This window comes from Schistocerca serialis, chromosome 5, assembly GCF_023864345.2.
Source record: "Schistocerca serialis cubense isolate TAMUIC-IGC-003099 chromosome 5, iqSchSeri2.2, whole genome shotgun sequence".
NCBI classification, from domain to species: domain Eukaryota; kingdom Metazoa; phylum Arthropoda; class Insecta; order Orthoptera; family Acrididae; genus Schistocerca; species Schistocerca serialis.
Genome location: NC_064642.1, coordinates 21,047,156 through 21,069,118, shown reverse-complemented (window position 1 = coordinate 21,069,118; position 21,963 = coordinate 21,047,156). Strand labels below are relative to the sequence as shown.

Sequence of the window (21,963 nt, the reverse complement as noted above, 5' to 3'; positions counted from 1 at the left end):
GGTCAATTACAGCAGCAAATCACCGCTATATTGTGAAACAGGGAAGAAGAGACCCGCGACAAAAAACGAGTGCATTTGCAACCACATTTAATAGGTGTCCCAGCAGAGCAGTCTCCCACTCCACAGTGCCTCAGCCCCATCGTGTGGTCTGTTTGGCCAACGACCGGCACGGCATGTTCCGTTGACACCGGCACATCGAGGGAACCGTTTGCGCCAGTGCGAAGGCTGTAGAGACTGCACCGATGTGGAGTGGGGGAGCGCGCTCGTTCCGGAAGAGACCAGATTCAGTCTGGGTGGTGGCTCTGGACGTACCCTCATACGGCGGAAACATTACCGACCATGCCGAGTAAGTTTCCCCTGAGTACAGTACACACATAACTGCCAAAGATCACTCTATAAGTGTATTACAATAAGATAAACTACAACTAAATACTAACAATAGGTTTAGATATAGGCTAAAAGGCTTGGGCTCGAGTTGCTTTCCGAGGCTTCCGCTTTTGATCTAGTTGGTGACGTGAAATTCCATTTCTCTTCCTAATTTCTCTTCATATGTCATTCATTAACAGAAGGATTTTTCTCTCACCTCTCTTTCTATACTCAGATTAAGTTAATTTTATAGTATTAGGAAGCTGCTGTTAACATTCAAAATAAACAATAGACTGAAAATTGGCCCTCCTCCACTTCGCGGGACATGGGAAACGACACATCGGTCGCCCGGACAAGTATACCTGTGTGTGTGTGTGTGTGTGTGTGTGTGTGTGTGTGTGTGTGTGTGTGTGTGTCTGTGGGTGCGTGCGTGCGTGCGGGTGTGTTTGGAAGAGCGAAGTGACGGCTATGAGACCAATAGTGTAAAATACGACTCGCTATATTACAAGGGCTTTTCAATAAACAATGATCACAATTTTTTTTGACGACATACCTTTACTCATCTTTATAATTTTGATGGTCTTTCTCAAAGTAGTCTCCCACGAATGCGATTCACTTGTCCCAGCGTTTCTGCCAGTCGTCAAATACATGCTGGAAACCACTTTTTGAGAGGTCCTTCAAAATCGCCTCCGCAGCCTTCACCACTGCTTCTGATGACTGATAATGCTTCCCACGAAGGAGTTTACACATGTAATGAAATGAAATGTCGTGTGGCTAGGGCCTCCCGTCGGGTAGACCGATCGCCTGGTGCAGGTCTTTCGATTTGACGCCACTTCGGCGACCTGCGCGTCGATGGGGATGAAATGATGATGGTTAGGACAACACAACACCCAGTCCCTGAGCGGAGAAACTCTCCGACCCAGCCGGGACTCTAAGCCGGGCCCTTTGGATTGACAGTCTGTCACGCTGACCACCCACTCATGTTAGGGAATAGAAAAGAGTCACATGGGGCTAAATCCGGACTTTAGGTAGGATGAGGGATGCACGTCACGTTGATTTTTGCAAACTATTCAGCAACAACATTGGCAATATGCCGGCCGCGCATTATCGTGGTGCAGCATCCAGCCTGCTTCACGGAAATGTGGTCTTTCGCGCCTGATATGGACTTGCAATGTTTTCAGGAGATCCCTGTAGTATTGTCCAGCTACTGATGTGTGTGCGGGTACAACATGCTGATAAACCATTCCATGAATATCAAAGAATGAGATGACCATAACTTTCCCAGCAGAAGCAACCACTTTTGCTTTTTTGGATGTTGATGATGAAACAGATTTCCACCCTGAACTTTGCTGTTTGCTCTCAGTATCAAAATGATGTTGCCAAATTTCATCAGCAGTGATTGCATTTGAAAGAAACTTCGGATCTTCCCCTAACATCAACTTTAACTGCAAGCAGACCTGTGCGCGAATGTTGTTTTGTTCGGGAATCAACAGTCTTGGAACCCATCGTGCGCAAATACGTGTCATGTGTAATTTTCTGTCACCATCGTGTGGGTGCCACCCAATGAAATGTTCAGTATTTCAGAAAGTGACCTTAAGGTAATTCGTCGATCCTTTCTCACAATGACAGCAGCAATGTTGATGTTTTCTTCTGTAAGAGCAGTAACTGGAACACCGGGTCCACCTTCCCTTGAAATTCATTGTCTCCCCACCTTAAACATTTTAAACTACCTTCGAGCTGTGCTATTGGGGAGAACAGACTCTCCATAGGCCTCCTGTAACATTGTATAGGCCTCAGCTGAAGATATGTTGGACGAAAGCAGAATTTCAAAGCCGCATATTGCTCCTCGCGCGTTACCTCCATTGCAGCGGTAGGCGATACTGAACATGTCTGGCCTTGCCTGCCTCTCACAGGTCCCAACAATGAAACTACTACGGCGTGTATGTTGCATATTAATTTAACAGAATATCATAAGATTAAGTTTTCGTGCGAGAAATTATGACCATAAAAAATTATGGTCATTCATTATTGAACAGCCCTCCTATAAAGATAGCGGGCCAAATTGCGGGCAGGAGTGAGAAAAAGGCAGAAAAAAACCGCTTCGCGCTTTGTGGCTCTTATTTTATGACACTATCGAAGTAGACAGCACAACACAGCTGTCACTGCTTGAAAACTTATCTCTGATGTTCCTCGAGTAACAGGCAGCACATTACATAGTTTGTAAATTGTGAAAGATTTGCAATGAGAAAGCGTCACCGCAGAAGTGACCCAAGAATTTTTGAAGGTGATAGGGGCCAAAATTTACTTTCTGTTCAGCACTTTCCGCTGGATTGACAGGCTACGTACAAAGAGAAGCCTGTTCATCCTGAATTTGTATGGTATTTGAAAACTGAGAGTCCACTCACTAGTATGGGCTTTGTAGCTCTTTGTACCAGTTGCACAAACATTCTGAGTTCTAGGGGACTGATGACCTCAGAAGTTAAGTCCCATAGTGCTCAGAGCCATTTGAACCATTTTGAACCTCCTCTGAAACAACGTAGCTTGCTCGTAATTCGCAACATTACCTCACTGTTTGCAGTGATTTAAGGAAATGTATACAACTTTGGTCAGGCAGTATGCTACAGGATTTACTGGCTCAAGAACCTTGTCAGGACTCTGACATAGGCTATGGTTATTATTACGATAACACCATAATAGTTTTCAAAGGCCCCTTCTTAATGTTATGGTCGATTTTTCCACATGTGATTTATTATTACAGTCACCTATTCATCTTCCTTTTAGTTGTCACGACATAGTACCTCATAATCCAGGTTTTCCTAATCGTGAGTAACCCGTAATATTAACAAGGTCATCTTAGCAAGATGGCCAAATCAACTCCACTTTAATTGTCACAATTGAAGTGTCGAACTATATCATACCCATACCACTTCCGTTATTTTAGTTAAACAACAGTTTGTTCGATCTATAGTTATGTCTAACAAAAATTGTAGCCGAAAACAGAATTGGTAAAGTAATAAAATTATAACGCATCAATTTGTGTGTCTTCTGCATTGACGCTCCTTCAGAAATAGCTTGTCAGCTTTTAATTTCGCCTCTTATGCTTCAGCTTCTTCGTTCCGAGACGGTCACTGTTGTTTACGGTGAGGTTCAGCCATCAGTGGAAGCGTGGCGCAGTTACCATCCAGACTTTTCTTCCCCTGCAAGACGGCTAGCTAATGTCCAGTCAAGGTCGTTTCACTCGAGGCAGCAGGAGACTCGACACGCACAGCCAGCACCGGCCCGAGTGACGTCAAAGCAGAAAGGCAAACCGGCTCGGTTGTGCGAGTAGTGTAAACACAAACAACTGTCGAGGTCTGCATTTTTCCGTGTGATACTCAATGACGGTATTAATGAAAAAAAAAAAAAATTAGCCGGCCGAAGTGGCCGTGCGGTTAAAGGCGATGCAGTCTGGAACCGCAAGACCGCTACGGTCGCAGGTTCGAATCCTGCCTCGGGCATGGATGTTTGTGATATCCTTAGGTTAGTTAGGTTTAACTAGTTCTAAGTTCTAGGGGACTAATGACCTCAGCAGTTGAGTCCCATAGTGCTCAGAGCCATTTGAACCATTTTTTTTGAAAAAAATTAAGAAACAGAATATTCGCTCAAAGACAGCAAGCAGCTTCCAGAATTTGTTAAAAAAGAAATGTGGCTGTACACTAGGTCTGTTGATATTTTTAAAAATATCGGGAATCCGATATGTTGATATTTAGTAAAAGAAACATCATTATCGGTACCCGATACATCGAAAAAAATTATCGCTATATCGACGGAAAAAATATCGACGTATCAGCGAAAAAAAGTATCGGCTGCACATTGTAAATATACTGCCAGTTTTAGAGCCGTATATTTAAATGTTGATTTATTAATACACTCCTGGAAATTGAAATAAGAACACCGTGAATTCATTGTCCCAGGAAGGGGAAACCTTATTGACACATTCCTGGGGTCAGATACATCACATGATCACACTGACAGAACCACAGGCACATAGACACAGGCAACAGAGCATGCACAATGTCGGCACTAGTACAGTGTATATCCACCTTTCGCAGCAATGCAGGCTGCTATTCTCCCATGGAGACGATCGTATAGATGCTGGATGTAGTCCTGTGGAACGGCTTGCCATGCCATTTCCACCTGGCGCCTCAGTTGGACCAGCGTTCGTGCTGGACGTGCAGACCACGTGAGACGACGCTTCATCCAGTCCCAAACATGCTCAATGGGGGACAGATCCGGAGATCTTGCTGGCCAGGGTAGTTGACTTACACCTTCTAGAGCACGTTGGGTGGCACGGGATACATGCGGACGTGCGTTGTCCTGTTGGAACAGCAAGTTCCCTTGCCGGTCTAGGAATGGTAGAACGATGGGTTCGATGACGGTTTGGATGTACCGTGCACTATTCAGTGTCCCCTCGACGATCACCAGTGGTGTACGGCCAGTGTAGGAGATCGCTCCCCACACCATGATGCCAGGTGTTGGCCCTGTGTGCCTCGGTCGTATGCAGTCCTGATTGTGGCGCTCACCTGCACGGCGCCAAACACGCATACGACCATCATTGGCACCAAGGCAGAAGCGACTCTCATCGCTGAAGACGACACGTCTCCATTCGTCCCTCCATTCACGCCTGTAGCGACACCACTGGAGGCGGGCTGCACGATGTTGGGGCGTGAGCGGAAGACGGCCTAACGGTGTGCGGGACCGTAGCCCAGCTTCATGGAGACGGTTGCGAATGGTCCTCGCCGATACTCCGGGAGCAACAGTGTCCCTAATTTGCTGGGAAGTGGCGGTGCGGTCCCCTACGGCACTGCGTAGGATCCTACGGTCTTGGCGCGCAACCGTGCGTCGCTGCGGTCCGGTCCCAGGTCGACGGGCACGTGCACCTTCCGCCGACCACTGGCGACAACATCGATGTACTGTGGAGACCTCACGCCCCACGTGTTGAGCAATTCGGCGGTACGTCCACCCGGCCTCCCGCATGCCCACTATACGCCCTCGCTCAAAGTCCGTCAACTGCACATACGGTTCACGTCCACGCTGTCGCGGCATGCTACCAGTGTTAAAGACTGCGATGGAGCTCCGTATGCCACGGCAAACTGGCTGACACTGACGGCGGCGGTGCACAAATGTTGCGCAGCTAGCGCCATTCGACGGCCAACACCGCGGTTCCTGGTGTGTCCGCTGTGCCGTGCGTGTGATCATTGCTTGTACAGCCCTCTCGCAGTGTCCGGAGCAAGTATGGTGGGTCTGACACACCGGTGTCAATGTGTTCTTTTTTCCACTTCCAGGAGTGTAGATAGTCTGTACATTAACAAGCTAGCATCGTGCTTGTCCCCCTCAGAGTAAAAACTGAAGGGAACAGGATGCACGTTCACGTTTGGCGATGTCTGCTTCGCTAACAATGGTAGCAGCAGGTCAGTGGTGCAATAAGAGGTGTCTGAGGGTCTTTGGTTCTGTTTCGTGACATATCGGATTTGTCTGGAACACTTCACGTCGACTTCCCTGTTTTTTAATTTCTGCAAACGCCAGTTGTATTGTCAGAGTTGCGTGGTGAAGTAAAACGTTGCAGTTTCCGTTGGTAGCGCAGAGAGCCTATTAGCTAAGCATTTCTCCTCACACACGTCTGCTTACCGTAAAGACCAATTTTCTCATTTAGGTTTTTGTTCATCTGTATCACTAACTGTTTTTGGAGAATGCCGATATGAAGAAACAGAACAGTTGTTGCGCTAAAAATTGTTTTTCAATGCAACTGGTGTGCTGTTTTTTAAATGAACACACCGCCATTTGACTGTATTGTTGTTTATTTAATTACGTCCCAGGTTTCGGCCTTCTGTGCCATTTCCAAGTAATTGAGTTTATGTCATTAACATGTATTACAGGTTATCAACTCAAAGTTGGCCATAAAATTAGAGAAATATTCGCTCTCCACTAGATTCCAGATGAAAAATTTATTGTTAAATTATTTATTTATCACACTTACTGGGGAACGAATATTTTTATTAATTTATGGCCAATTTTGAGCTTGATGTCCTGGTAAATATGTGAATCACATAAACACAATCACTTGAAAATGGCATAAAAGGCCGAAACATGGGTCGTAATTAAATAAACAACAATACAGTCAAATGGCGGTGTGTTCATTTAAAATCATTGTATAACTGTTGCTCAGCAACATTAAAAGCTGGTATGCTATTTCTTCACATCGGATTTTTTGTTATTCCATTGGCAACGCCACCCCCCCCCCCCCCTCCCCGTACAATCGGATATCTTCTTTGTCCCATCTATACTTGCGTCATACAGCCAAAGAGATACACTGGACGTGATGAAAGGCGAAAAAATAGCGAGTCTCCTTCACACAGTGAAAGTAAAGTTATATTCTACTACAATTTCAGAAGAACAACTTCAAATATTATCGAATATTGCGAAAAATATATATATAAGGCTCACCGGCCATTTGACCATCCGCTTCTGTGCGGATGCACAAACAGTGCCCGAACTTAGGGAATCGGCAAAAAGTCGCGAGTAATGAGTATAATGGGCAGGGGCACTATGAATATGGTGCGGGACAATAAGTTGCGAATGTGGGTCGCGCGGGAGGCGTGCCAGAGACAAGTTCCTGCAGTCGCACTATTCTCTGTGCCCTCTGTGGCTCAGAGTGATAGAGCGTCTGCCATGTAAGCAGGAGATCCCGGGTTCGAGTCCCGGCGGGGCCACACATTTTCAACTATCCCCGTTGACTTATAACAACGCCTGTATGCAAAAAAGGTGTATTCATTTCATTGTAATTTCATTCTAACGAGATGCATGGTCATCTTCATATATAAATATATAACTGCCAGGTCGGTATATAGCCCTTCATCAGTTGCTCACATGTCTGATCAAAAGTAACCGGACACCCGGTGACAGGACAGACTGTCCCGCCCAATATAAAAGGAGACGGGGAGTACGTATTGTGTTGTCGGTATAGAAGGAGTACCGGCAGAACGAGTCGGTCGGGAGAACTCGACTGTGGGCCAGTCACTGGATGGCGCCTGAGTAACAGACCCGTCAGGGACGTATCAGCCCTCCTAAAGCTGCCCAAGTCGTCTGTTAGAGTTTTCGCTGTGGAGTTGAAACACGAAGGAACAGCCGCAGCTAAAACAACACTGAGCTGACGTCATGTACTGAAGTCCAGGCACTGCCCCCCCCCCCCCCGTCCCACTGTGGAGGGTGGTTGTAAACAGTCGCTTGAAATCAGCGGAAGAAATCAGTGCTGAGTTGCAAAGCAGTCCAGCTGGAAAACTGACTGAGCATTGGGAGTTAAAAATGAAGGGACTACAGTGGTGGAGCAGTTGCTCATAACCGACACACTTCTGTGGCCAGTGCCGCAGAGGTGTAACCAGCGGCGCCACTGCATAATGGGTGACTGGAAAAGGAGTGACCTGGAATCACGAATAGCGGTGTATCCTGCGGGAACCCAATACAAGGGTTTGGCTTTGGGAATTCCTGTATAACGTTGCCTGTGACAGTGTCTAGTGCCAACAGTGGAGTACGGAGAAGATGGTGTCACGGTACGGAGGAGTTTTTCATGATTCGAATGTGTTCCGCTTATTACACTTAAGAAAAGAGTCAATGCGGAAGAGTATGTACTCATTTTACAGCACTGTATACTAGGTGCGTTGGAGGTAGTTCCCAGACGAAGACTGTGACATCATAACAATGCACCCTGTTTTAACGCAGCGTCTTTCAGACAGTAGCTTGCGGATAATAACTTTCCTGAAATGGACACATTTTTCAGAGCGCAGATCAGAACCCAATGGCATACCTTTGAGATGAATTAGAACTCATATTTCGCTTCATACCCTAGCGACCAACGTCACCACCTTCTCCGGTCTCGGGTTTGAGGAACAATGGACTGCCATACCGTGCAGAGACACTCAGACAGCTCACTGAATGTGACCACAGTACAGTGCAAGCCGTCATAAAGACACACCCTACATTAATCTACACTGATAGGTGTCGATGTGGATGTGTATGGTAGACAGTTTATCGTGTGTCGATGTTTAAGTTGTCAAACGCTACACGGCAAAACTTCCTGGTCGTATTGGACTCTATTGCCAGACGATATAACCAGGGAGCTGAACACGAGATAGCTCACGAGACGGGGTGACCTCGAGCTTCACGGCCGCCGTCTGTCGGAAGCGAAACAACACACACACACACACACACACACACACACACACACACACAAGGGTGCGCCGGAGGCCGTCCGGTCCAGTGGTGGTCTTCTTCCTCCGAGCAGCGGCGCCTTGCGCAGGCTGCGGGCTCCGACCTAGTTGCAACGGGCCGTCCCTCACACGACCACGTGCTTCCCGCCGAACCACTCCGTTATGCAACCACCCAGAAGACAGCAAAAAGTAATCCACCCACCCACCTCAAAGCAGACTTCTAGTGTCTCGTCGTATCGCGTGATTCACTACTTAACTGGAACTCGAGCAACAGTACATTCAACAGAGCGCTAAATACCAAAACACAAGTAAATTTGGAGTTATTAGTAATGTGAACTAAAAAAGACATTAACGGCATTACGTACAGTTGGCTGAGAATGTGACCGGAGGTCTGACGGAGAGTTGTTGTGGTAGGTACTTTCAACAGATGCCTGTGATTACTTGCAATCTAATGGAGGATACGAACACTTTCGAGGGTGCTCCTGACTTCGATATTGAGCGCCTGACATAAACAACTAACTGCACAATTCACCCAAAATCTATAGAATTAAACATATCCCTTTCGCCTTGGTGACAGTAACATATCTCGGAACTCGGCCCAAGGCGCGACATTCTCGTGACGTGTCTTAGACAGCATCTCACATGTTGTCAACAGACTTTATATGCAGTGTCCCGAGGGACCAAACCAGCTGCCTCATGTCTGATGAGCATCCTCCAGACCATACTGACTCAGTACAGGATCAGTGTCGTGGTACTGTAGGTATAAGTCGCTTGCGAGACGCTGTCAGCGAATAAGCGGATAGTATTGCTTAGACACGAGATCTCTCTATTCTTCACTGGTAAGACACTGTGGCAGATCTGTCAGGGTCCCTCTTTTGCCTCTTATAAACCTCCCACACACGACGATGCCTCCACCACATGTCTCGTAACGACATCCTGCTGGCAAGTTGCTGCATCGTCACTTTTGATTTTCCAAGTAACTGAATCCTATCAACGTGTATTGAAACATAAACCTCTTTTATGGGTCTATGGAATGAATAATTAATCTAATCTAATCTTGTCAGTGCAGACGACCTTTAACGACGTGTAGCGCTATGTTAAGGAAGCAAAGGCTGTGTTATACCACTGCAAGTATACTCGTTAAAGTACCCAAGCATCCTGTAGAGTGCTTACTACAAGACTGAGTCGTGCAGTTAACACTCTAGAGGATATTGTAATCAACATGTTGTTGCCCACTCTTGCGCCATCAGTTTTTCCAGAAGAGCGAAAATTCCGGTACACCCTTAACACCGTGGCGCGAGAAGTCCCCAATTCCAGCACGGCCGCAGTGCTGAAGGCCCCCTCTCGTCCCTTACCCACGATCCGGCAACATGTCTTGCCCACACTGGGCTCGGTTGTCTCACCTACAGGTAGTAATACGTCTAATTACGTCTCAGACACGTGACACCCAACTGCGCCTTTTTCCGTGTAGATACGAACACCCTCTGTCCAGTACGTCACCTCATGAGTGCACACGGGTGTAGCTCCCATGTCTTATCAGGTGCATTCTGCCAGCCTGGGCAGGAACGCTAAGCCAAAGGCGATGAATAAAATGTAAATAAGTGATCCAGACAGAAAAATTTCATAAGGATATCGTTTAGTGCTGCCATCAATGTATGCACCCAAATGAAGGTGGTGGGCTGGGGAGATGAATGGTCGCCATGTAGCTAAGAGACGGCACCATGAGAGGTTCGTGCTAAAGTAGACAATGTGGAGGGTTAGGAAGGCAGGTACGGAATCAAGAAGCCACAAACTCATGATAACGGCTATGATAAGTTTACGTCTTATATCAGATTGTCCCCTGCCATCAGTGGTCAGCTCAGCTTCACGACTTGCCAATGAATGGACGGATTGGCTCAGCGAATGCGTCACGTATTGCGAAGGATCTTATAAATTGTCATTAAGTACCGAAATTAAAAACAAGAAGTGTTATCTAAACGCACTAGATTCAGCTGACGTTTAAGATAGAAGCACAAGGATAGGCGTACCTGCACTGGTTCATTAGGGAAAATAGTAGCTCTTGCCAGTGTGATTAACAATGTTTCCAGCTCAGCACAACAACTGAAAGATAAAGATATTCGAGAAAAGGAAGAAAACAGAATCTGAAACTGTACGATCAATAAGAGTGTCACTGTTATCAACGGCCTTGCGAAATAAATTGACTAAAATTCTACATTTCGAATACTAACCGTCATTTCTGTGATGGCTTTGTTTGTCTATGATGATGATGAATCAACACTCAAAAGTCTTCAGTCATCCAGAGGCACCAGCGGAAACCTGAAGAATATTTCAGCAGAGGGGTCGAAACGCCGAGCAGAGAAGAAGTTTGAAGTGGAATACGATGCGGTATCACGACTCAGCTGATTTTGTCGTCAGTAGCATCAGCCACGAAAACCTGCAGGCTTACATTAAAAAATGAAGTTGAGAACAGACTTGGAGCAGAAGGAGGAGGAGATAATTGTTCAACCTCCCGACGGCAACGAGGTCATTGGAACACAAGCTCGGCTTAGGGAAAGGAGGAGGAGAAAGCGGCCGTGCCGTTTCGAAGGAACCATCCAGGCATTTGACTTAAGTGATTTAGGGAAATCATGAAAACCTAAATAAGGTTGGCCGGACGCGGATTTGAACCGACGTCCTCCAGAATGTGAGTCCCGCGTGCCCAGCCGCTGCGCTACCCTGCTCGGTGGGGGGAGTTATGACTACGAGTTCGAATCAATCTGTGCAAGTAATATATGATATTAAAACATTTAGTTTGTCCGTGATTTCCCTTAATTGTTCCAGGAAAATGTCGGAATGGTACCTTTGAGAAGGGCACATCCAATTTCCTTCCCCATTCCCTCGTAATCCGGACTTGTGTTTCGTCTCTAATGACTCCGCCGTCGATGGAACGTGAAACTGTATTCTTCCCTCCTTTATTGTCATGCTATTGGGCTACAGCATCAGGTGAACAATTCTTTAGTCAAAGATTTTGATTGTCACTTCCTGGCAGATTAAAACTGTGTGCCCGACCGAGACTCGAACTCGTGACCTTTGCCTTTCGCGGGCAAGTGCTCTACTCCGCTGAAGAGTGAAAATCTCATCCTGAAAACATCCCCCAGGCTGTGGCTAAGCCATGTCTCCGCTATATCCTTTCTTTCAGGAGTGCTAGTTCTGCAAGGTTCGCAGGAGAGCTTCTGTAAAGTTTGGAAGGTGGGAGACGAGGTACTGGCAGAAGTACAGCTGTGAGTACCTGGCGTGAGTCGTGCTTCGGTAGCTCAGTTGGTAGAGCACTTGCCCGCGAAAGGCAAAGGTCCCGAGTTCGAGTCTCGGTCGGGCAAATATTTTTAATCTGCCAGGAAGTTTCATATCAGCGCACACTCCGCTGCAGAGTGAAAATCTCATTCTGATTTTGATTGTCATTTAAATTTAGCTTTTTGCCGCAATACACGACTAAACAAGTAAACTTATCTTTCTGTTTTCTTACATGATACGTTAAAATGTGAGTGGCAGAGTCTTCATCTCACAGCATTAGTCAGTGACGCACTGACCAGTTTAATGACAACAGTCAAGTAATCTCTGTATTGAAAAGTGTAACAGCAGATCAGATTACGTCACGTGGTCGACATTTCTCGTTCTGCTCATTCAACTGATCTTTAAACTTTCACCAGGTAACATCTCATGGCCATCTTAACCACGTAGCAGCCGTTGATACAGCATCCGAATAGCCAATGTACCACTCAGCCTGGCAGTGGGCGTTAGGTGATTCCATCGCACATACATCCTGGTCTCCAGTTCTCGTTTGTTTTCTGAATACACAAACAGGTGCAACACAATTTCAAACTCGCGCAATAAGTAAATGATTAGCGACACTGCTTTCCTTCTTTGTGATAAATTCAGATAACTATTCAGTAAAAATTCGCTGCCACGACAATAATATCTACAGCAGCGATCATGAAGGCCATCAGTGATACCCTGCTGTTTCTGAAAGCAATGTTCTCTCGTCGCGACCAGCCTCCAGTACACCTTTCACTCGGTCCTCGCTCTATCTCATTGGCCACTTCCTGTGCATGTAATTCTATCAGTGAAATTACTTCTAATGAAAATTCATAGCACCAGGCGGCTTTTGTAAAATTATTTTAATTTTTTATTTTTGTTTCTAGTGACATTCCATTTCATTATGTACACTATTTGCTCAAAAGTATCCGAAAACCACTGTGTGATGTGGAATCGATCACTAGATGTCGAGGGAGGTGGACCCGCCAGTATAAAAGGAGGCAGGAGGTACTGTGTTCTCAAAAGAGAAGCGAACACAGCAGACCGGGCCAGCAAGGAGATTGGACTACCCACTGGATGTCACTTGAGTAACAGATCCCATCAGGGGCATTTCAACAAATTTAAACGTGACCAAGTCGACTCTCGGTGATGTGGTTGTCAGGTGGAAATGCGAACGAAGGACCACAGTTAAACCAAGACCAGGTAAAGCTCATACGCTGACACAACAAGGACCTCGAGCATTGAGGACGGTGGTTGTAAACAGTCGCATGGGTGTAGTGAGTTAAAAGGAATGGGGTAAAATGGTCAGGCAGCTCTTCACAAGCCACATATTTCTGTACTTAGTGCTAAGTGACGCTTGAGATGGTGTTAAGAGAGACACCACTCGACAGGGGGTTTTCGGGAGACATGAATCTTGCAGTACCGTGTGGCAGTCCGATGGAAGAGTTTTGGCGTGGCGAATTTCTGGAAAACTTTACTTCATGACGTGTAGTTTCATCATTGAAGTACGGAGGAGGTGGTGTAGCTGTAAGAGCACTTTTCGTGGTTATTGCTAAATTCAGAAGAATAGAAACATATTTTACAACACTGTGTAATGCGTACAGTAGAGTAACAGTTCGGAGAAGGTGGTTGTATCAGTATAGCGATGTACCCTGTCATAAAGCAGAGTCTTAATAACATTCCTGGAATGAACAGGTCCGCTCATGTTCCTTTCCTGATTGCAATGCAACATGTTTAGGATGAATTTTTTTATACAATGAAAACAGTCTAGAGGCGTACAATAATTTTATTTTGAAAAGGGTGACCCGTTTCGAACAGTGTTTGATCATCTTCAAACCGTTATTCCGTACTGACTGCTGGGGGTGGTGGCAGGGGGAATGAAGCGCTTTAGGACGGCGTGAAGATAACTGCTTCTCACAACCTTTACGATGAGTTACAGCGCCGAATCCGCTCCAACTTTGCTACCTTCTCTGGTTTCGGTTCCTAAGAAAGAACAGGTTGTCATTCCTGCACATCACTGGGAGTGTCCGCAGCTGATTTCAGACCCTCATAAAGGCGAAGGGTGGACGAACCCCTTATTAATGTCCACTAATAGGCGTTCGGACACGTTTGATCAGACGGTGTATGCTTCGCTCGATAGAACCTGCGTCCATTCTCTCATTTCGGTTCGAAATGCAGACCTTGGGGATCGCAGTCTCTTTATTTTGTGCTCTACGGCTTCTTATAAAAGACATTTTTCTGTTTCCATTACACAGCTGCTAAAGCGCTTATTATGCACCAACCAGAAGATTACCAGTTGCAGCATAATAGATACCTTACGAACTTCCTGGCGGTATGCATAAATATTTTTTGCAACCGTCACTTCGCAAGAAAATGTCCGAGTTCTCTCGACACGTAAATTGTTACTTCTCAATGACAAAGTAATTTCGTCCAAGAAGTGTGGACGCTCTGCAAGAAATAAGTGTTTGTTGGAATGGTTTCCACACTTTCGTGCACCGGAGTTATCTGTGTGTCTGTTCCCTAGTATAGAGATATAGGCTCTTTACCTCGAGAGTGTTCGCTACTGACCTACAAACCGGAACCTAATTTCTTACTTCTCACTGACAAAGTAATTCCCCCAATAAGCATGGAGGCTCTGCAAGAAATAACTGTCTATTGGAATGGTATCCACACACACATTCGTGCAACGACGTTAGCTGTTTTTCTATCGCCGGCCGGAGTGACCGAGCGGTTAAAGGCGCTACAGTCTGGAACCGCACGACCGCTACGGTTGCAGGTTCGAATCCTGCCTCGGGCATGGATGTGTGTGATGTCCTTAGGTTAGTTAGGTTTGAGTAGTTCTAAGTTCTAGGGGACTTATGACCACAGCAGTTGAGTCCCATAGTGCTCAGAGCCATTTGAACCATTTTGTTTTCCTATCTCCTAGCACTGAGACATTAAAGACTGTATTGGTTAAAAACAGTCTTGGTTGCAATTTTAGTTTTTTTTTATTTTTCAACGACGCGTTTCGCCTTATTTAGGCATCTTCAGGTTATCTTTTCTAGATGGACGCGAGAGGCACCAACATCTGCGTAACGCGTTCCCGTGCACAGGAGCGAGTAAGAGAGTAAGATGGGGGCTCAGGTAGGAAACATAACGCATTATGTTTACTAGGCATGCCTTATGTTTACTAGCTGAGCCCCCATCTTACTCTGTTACTCGCTCCTGTGAACGGGAACGCGTTATGCAGATGTTGCTGCCTCTCGCGTCCATCTAGAAAAGATAACCTGAAGGTGCCTAAATAAGGCGAAACGCGTCACTGAAAAATAAATAAAAACTAAAATTGTAACCAAGACTGTTTTTAACCAATAATGCTAAGCACTGGTTTTCTGCATGCCACATATGGATTGGAGGAAGTTCTACATTCGAGACTCTTCACCTAGAGAGTGTTCGCTAGCGTCCTACAAATCGGACGTGATATTTGCATACGACCCTGGTTTACTTGCTGTTCGACAGCAGTCGGTGCGGCGACGTGGCAGCCGTGTAGTATCACTGTGACCTCTGTGGCACGGGTGTCGGCCTCAGGATTGCGACGCGGAAGCGATTGCCGCGCCATTGCGGCCTGCCCAGAGCCGGGGGCCGCCCGGCTTTCTCCCGGGCCCGTGTCCAATACGAAATTATGAAACTGCGCCGTTCCCCGCATCGAGATGCGGGTGTCGACGTTGCGCAATGCGCCGCGGCTGCCGGGGGAACCGGACCCCTCGCCTCGGGGTAGACGATGACCGCCGCAGCTCACATTAGGCGCCATCGAGAGCGATGTCTATCGTTTAAGTGCGCCTGCAGCCCCGTACCTCCCAAAGACCAATTACCCGCGCGGCTGCTCTGCCTGAGGAGGTCTCAATCACTTGTCCAGTAGCTCACTTGCCGACGCTTACTAGTAGTGTGTGAGAAACCCTGTCCTCTCAGCCGGCCGGAGTGGCCGAGCGGTTCTAGGCGCTACAGTCTCGAACCGCGCGACTACTACGGTTGCAGGTTCGAATCCTGCCTCGGGCATGGATGTGTGTGATGTCCTTAGGTTAGGTTTAAGTAGTACTAAGTTCTAGGGGACTGATGACCTCAGATGTTAAGTCCCATAGTGCTCAGAGCCATTTGAACCATTTTTTTCTGTCCTCTCACTGACTCTGCACCTGCCTCTGCTCATTGTGTCAGATGTGGAGAGGACGAAGATGTAAACTACTTCCGTCACCCAGCGCACGGTTCACACTCATCTTGTAGAGTCCTCTGAGCCAGAAAAATCTCTCTACAAAGACTGCGAGTCCTCGGGTGTGGCCGTCAGGAGCACCGGCGGAAATATGAAGGACGGAACTGCAGAACCCGCACACCCTCCCAACAGAAGAGCCGGCACGTGGCAGTAAGCTCACCACATTACATGGCGAACTTCACACACGATGAGCGTGGGACTACCACGATGCAAGACCGACGTGCAGAAACTGGGCCTCACCCCAGGTGAAGCAGATTTCTACGTGAATGTGGTGACGTGCGAGATCAGCGCCACGTGCTACAGTTCTGCCTGCTGCGTGAATCTTGTGCACTTTAGAAGATCTTTTTAAAGTTAATAACAAGGCTATTTCGGCAGTAGCTTTCTAGGAAAAAGTTGTTAATCGTTCAGGGAAGTAAATAAATTAGACGTGGACTATTACATTCTTCGACTTCCACAGAAGAATAACAACTGTATTTGCATAGCTTTACTTATGCAATGTGTTAAAATAGAAACTTTTCCCTTAGTTCGTACTCTACCTCTGCAAGCGTTCATTTAGTTTCGAAGAATTAGGAAACTGAAATGAGTTGCTGCTTTGTGTGTACTAGCAACAAAAGTACAAAATTTGATTAGCATAGCGACGCAGCGATAAATGGGAAGCAAATTGTCAGTAGATCACAATTAATTTTCCATCATCTGAGTGAATATACCCTCCGGAAGGTGACAAAGTTATTGGCTGTCTACACATACCTCCCTGGACCAACTCAGTCTCCCAGTACGTATCCCCTACTTTGCAGGCTTAGTAAGGCTTAGTATAGAACGTCTTTCTGTGCCAAATCATTCGAGAGAAAGGATAAGGTGAGTAATATCTTAGCAACGGTCAAAAATTCGTTTGCGAAATGAATTTCTCACTTTGTTATGTAGTGTGCATTGTAAAAAAAAACCTCCGAAAAGATAAGACGTGTGGTCCACAAAGAATGTTATCCAGAATATTCCCCTGACAATTTTATTACCGGCTGGACTATTCAGGTATGTCTTCCAAATGGCGTGCGTGTGAGTTGGATTCACAATCCGGCACATAACTTAATCCCTCAAAAAAATTCTGCATTCCTACTGTTACACACCTTTTGGTGGGAGGATATGTCAATAGGATTTCTGACATTGCTCAAAACTTTAACTCCTTCACGTGACCACATAAACACGCCTCTCTCTCTTCGTTTCTGTTCAAATGTAGGATTATTAGCCAATGTTTCTGTACAGACTTCACCTGTGTGACATTATTAAAATTCCCTTCTTGCCTTCCCTGCTGCAGGCACTATTTTCACGTGTAGTTCTACAAGTCACTGGTCGTCGTATGCTCTCCAACTCAGCACCAAGTCCCGCTGTAGTCGTATAATGTGCTCTTTTCTTTATTGCCAGAATTCACTGCTAGTACAGTTACGACAGGTTAACACTTGAGCCATCGGAAAACGGTCAGGTTTCCCTTACTAGCGCTGCTACGAACATCGGAAGCTATAACGAGCAAGGAATGGTCAGTGCAAGTAGCAGTCTGCATTTCACATATCGATTCCAGGAATGTTACCTCAAGAAAATTAACTAAATACCATTCCCATAGTATATTGCTTTTAAAGTTTTTAAAGAAATCGAAACCCGCCCTTATATAAGTTCGCATAAGACAGAAGCCCTTCGACTGCTTGTAGTCGCGCATAATATACAAAGTGACCTAGCGAGGTGGCGCAGTGGTTAGCACACTGGACTCGAATTCGGGAGGACTACGGTTCAATTCCCCGTCCGGCCATCCTGATTTCGGTCTTCCGTGATTTCCCTAAATCTCTTCAGGCAAATTCCGGGATGGTTCCTATGAAAGGCCACGGCCGACTTCCTTCCCCATCCTTCCATAATCCGATGGGATCGATGACCTCGCAGTTTGGTCTCCTCCCCAAATCAACTCAACCCAACCCAACCCTACATAGTGCAGAATCTGCAGAACGTTATATATGTACAACCAACAGCATGTTTCGCTCCCCTTACGCTGCATCTTTTCTTTCTTTTTGCAGTAGCCGGCCTAGTGGCCGTGCGGTTCTAGGCGCTACAGTCTGGAACCGAGCGACCGCTACGGACACAGGTTCGAATCCTGCATCGAGCATGGATGTGTGTGATGTCCTTAGGTTAGTTAGGTTTAATTAGTTCTAAGCTTTAGGTGACTGATGACCTCAGAAGTTAAGTCGCATAGTACTCAGAGCCATTTGAACCATTTTTTGCAGTATCAGAAGCTCCCTGAACTTAAAATGCAATTACGGACGAAACAATGATTTTGACAATGACAGGAGGAGCCTGCCAGTCGGCAACAATTGCATTCATCTGACGTGATTTAAGATAACCATGGAAAACCTACATTAGTACTGCAGAGGTTCGTTTCAAACGCAATTTCAGAAGGCTATTGTTACTCCATCACGCCCAAAACAGTATTTATTTGAAGACACACACAGAACACATTTCGGTGAATAAGAATTAATTGTGGCTGTTTAATCGTCTTCGCTCAATAATTCCTTAGTCTTGTTTCCTCAAAGTAACTTGGAAGAATGAGAAAGTGTAGTTTTCTCACGGAAGCCAATTCCCTGGGACGAGATAACCAGGAGTCAATTACAACTATTCACTCTGCGTAGAAGAACGTTTCAGATTCCCTTCAGCAAATTAGTAAAAACCTCCTTTTATTCTTCCATGTTTTAGTCTGAAAAGCTTACTGTAATGGTATGAGACTTGAAATTCCCTGCGGATAGAATATTTCCACTCTTTTTCTGTGGCCCGCAACCCATTACCGGAAATGGTGGCTCCGAATGCCAACCTAAAGGAACAGTGGAACATACTGTAATGACAATTCTACAGCTGCTCGTCTAGCCCATAAACAACTTACGCGTGAGTTGGGGGAGACAATTATGCAAAATATATTCTTGATGTCTTGCGTATCAGTGCTGGATCAGGGACTGAACCTGATTCAAAAGATAGTACAATATTAATGTTCGGAATATCTATGCGGCTTACACTTGTAAAATCTCGTAATTATTGGGTGTGCTCTCAAGTAGCTTAATGTGAAATTACGATGTGCTTGATACTACTTTCACGGAACGTAGAATATGCGTCAGATAAAAACTGCTCATTTAAGGTGCAGAAAAGGAACTGAAGATAGTCACCTTATTATTGTAATTGTGATATTGTTTTGTAATGGAAAAATTCTGGCACAGATATACTCAGTCATTATAGCTAAATCTCACATTGTATCTGTGATATTCATAACGCTTATCTGCCAACGTCCATTACGTGAATCTTTGCGGTCTTTGAAATTATGACTTTGAGTGTTATCTAGAAATGTAGATACATTCTACGTGGCTTTCCGCAGTAATTACTTTTAACATTATGATGTACCAAGTGTTGCTCTTTTATGTCATTTTTTACTGCACGTGGTTTGTCAAGATTCGTAGCTTACTTTTTGTACGATAGTGAAAGCTGAGATGTCTGCCGAGGAGCACAGCTTGCCAGCTACTTTCCAACATTCTCGTGAATGCAGTATGATTTTAAAGATTTGGAGGAGTTATCCACAGTACGCGTTCCCTTCAGTTGGCAAAATTATGTACCATTTTTATTTTGAGAATTCTTTTACGGATAAGAGTTTACATCCGGGGAGAGTTCACAATGCTGCGTGACAGGGTGTCCATCGTAAATAACTACTTCAAACACACATTTGCGGTTTTTCCCTGATGTAGAAGGAATTATTTTCTCAGCGTAATGCACTTTTGACGGCTGGAGCAAACAAGCGCTTGAAATACATGTTGGGATATTACTACAGAGAAAATCGGCATATGGTGTCACAAAATTAGTAAAAATAAGTACGAGTGCAGAGCTGATGCCAGTTTGTAAAAGTTCTCTTTATCAAGTGAAAATGCAAGACCCATTCAAGGCAATGAAAAGCAATGTGATACTATGTCTTTTTCTTTTGTCCTAATGATATCCGTCAACGCATTACTCGGTGACAGGTAATTATGTTCGTATCTTACTACTGGGAAATATATTGTACCCACTCCAGATTTTGCGAGACTGAATTCATGGTCTTCTTGGGGGTATTTTTGTTCTGTTGTTGCAGCTACAAAAATGCGCGATTTTTTTCGCCAGATCCTTTTCGCTTTAAACCACTTCAAATGGTTCAAATGGCTCTAACCACTATGCGACTTAACATCTGAGGTCATCAGTCCCCTAGACTTAGAACTATCTTCTTAAACGTAACTAACCTAAGGACATCACACACATCCATGCCTGAGGCAGGATTCGAACATGCGACCGTATCAGCAGCGCGGTTCCGGACTGAAGCACCTAGAACCGCTCGGCCACAAAGGCCGGCTGCATCACCAGTGGTTTATAATTAAGTTATTTACATTTTGATTTGCTTTAAGATCGGAAAACGGTTCGTTAAGAATATGTTGATTTGTACTTCGGTGATTTTTGCTCGATTTCTCGATTACATCGGGAAATGCCGTCTGTTAGCAAATCGTTGTTTTTCTGGGTTAGACGCTGATAATTTTGGTCTAAATTTTAGATTTTGCTGCACTATGCATTTCTTATGTTTTTCACAGCAAACTTTTATGCACTCCACTGTTTTATGTTTGTTTTTGTACTTCAGAGTATGTGTTGTGGTTTTGTGTTTTGTGGCCAACATAATCTTTCCGCTACTTTGCCTTTGACTTACAACTCAGCAACATAATTAAATAGAATTACACACATACAATAGTGTGGTTCAAATGGTTCAAATGGCTCTGAGCACTATGGGACTCAACTTCTGAGGTCATTAGTCCCCTAGAACTTAGAACTAGTTAAACCTAACTAACCTAAGGACATCACAAACATCCATGCCCGAGGCAGGATTCGAACCTGCGACCGTAGCGGTCTTGCGGTTCCAGACTGCAGCGCCTTTAACCGCACGGCCACTTCGGCCGGCATACAATAGTGTAATAAAGAAAGGAAAGAAATAGGTTGTAGGTCAAAGGCAAAGTAGCGGAAGGGTTATGTTGACAATACTACGAAACACAAACCAATACACATACTCAGAAGTATACAAACAAACAGGATACAGTGGTGTGCATAAAAGTGTGCTGTGAGAATCATAAGAAATGCATAGTGCTGCAGAACAACTAAAAACTCGACCAAAATTATCAGTGTCTAGCGCAGAAAAGCAACGTGTGCTAACAGACGGCATTTCCCGATGTAGTCGAGAAATCAAGCAAAAATCACCGTAACGACAAATCAACATATTCTTAACGAACCGTTTTTCGATCTTAGAGCAAATCAAAATGTAAACACCTTTATTACAGACCACTGATGATGCTTTACCTCAATAAAGCGAAACGCGTCTGGTGGAAAAAATCACGCATTTTTGTAGTTGGAACGACAGAACAAAAATACCGTCAATGATTGTAAAGCAAATACGGACAATATTGCCACACAAATGAAGAATGAATTCATTGTTTCTTCCGGAACTACTTCTACGGCCCAAGTTTACCTGGTTGCTTTGGAAAAGACGTTTTCTGGTGTAGTGTGATATTGTTTGGAAGGGAGAACTCTGAGGAGTGAAGTGCAACATCGCGTGGCGCGGCAAGTGTTGTGATCGTGGCTGAAGGCCGCGCGCGGCCGCTTCTTTGAGGCTACGCAACACGCACTTGGCAGCGGCCGTGCATTCAGGCGCTGCGTGTTCCCCTGCGCCAGTGGCCAGCGGGGCATGCCTCTTACATAATGGATTTGTGCCATTGTGTCGCTTCTTCGTAATCCGAACCTACCTGT

The 21,963-nt window shown here is 45.4% G+C and overlaps 1 protein-coding gene and 1 non-coding gene across 2 annotated transcripts in view; one reads left to right on the top strand and one right to left on the bottom strand.

The window, feature by feature from the left end:
- Positions 1–21,963, bottom strand: part of LOC126481209 (probable cytochrome P450 4aa1) — a 226,720-nt gene that overhangs the window by 153,359 nt on the left and 51,398 nt on the right. The window lies entirely within an intron of this gene.
- Positions 11,891–11,965, top strand: Trnas-cga (transfer RNA serine (anticodon CGA)). The gene has a single exon. It is a non-coding gene; the product is annotated as a tRNA-Ser (tRNA).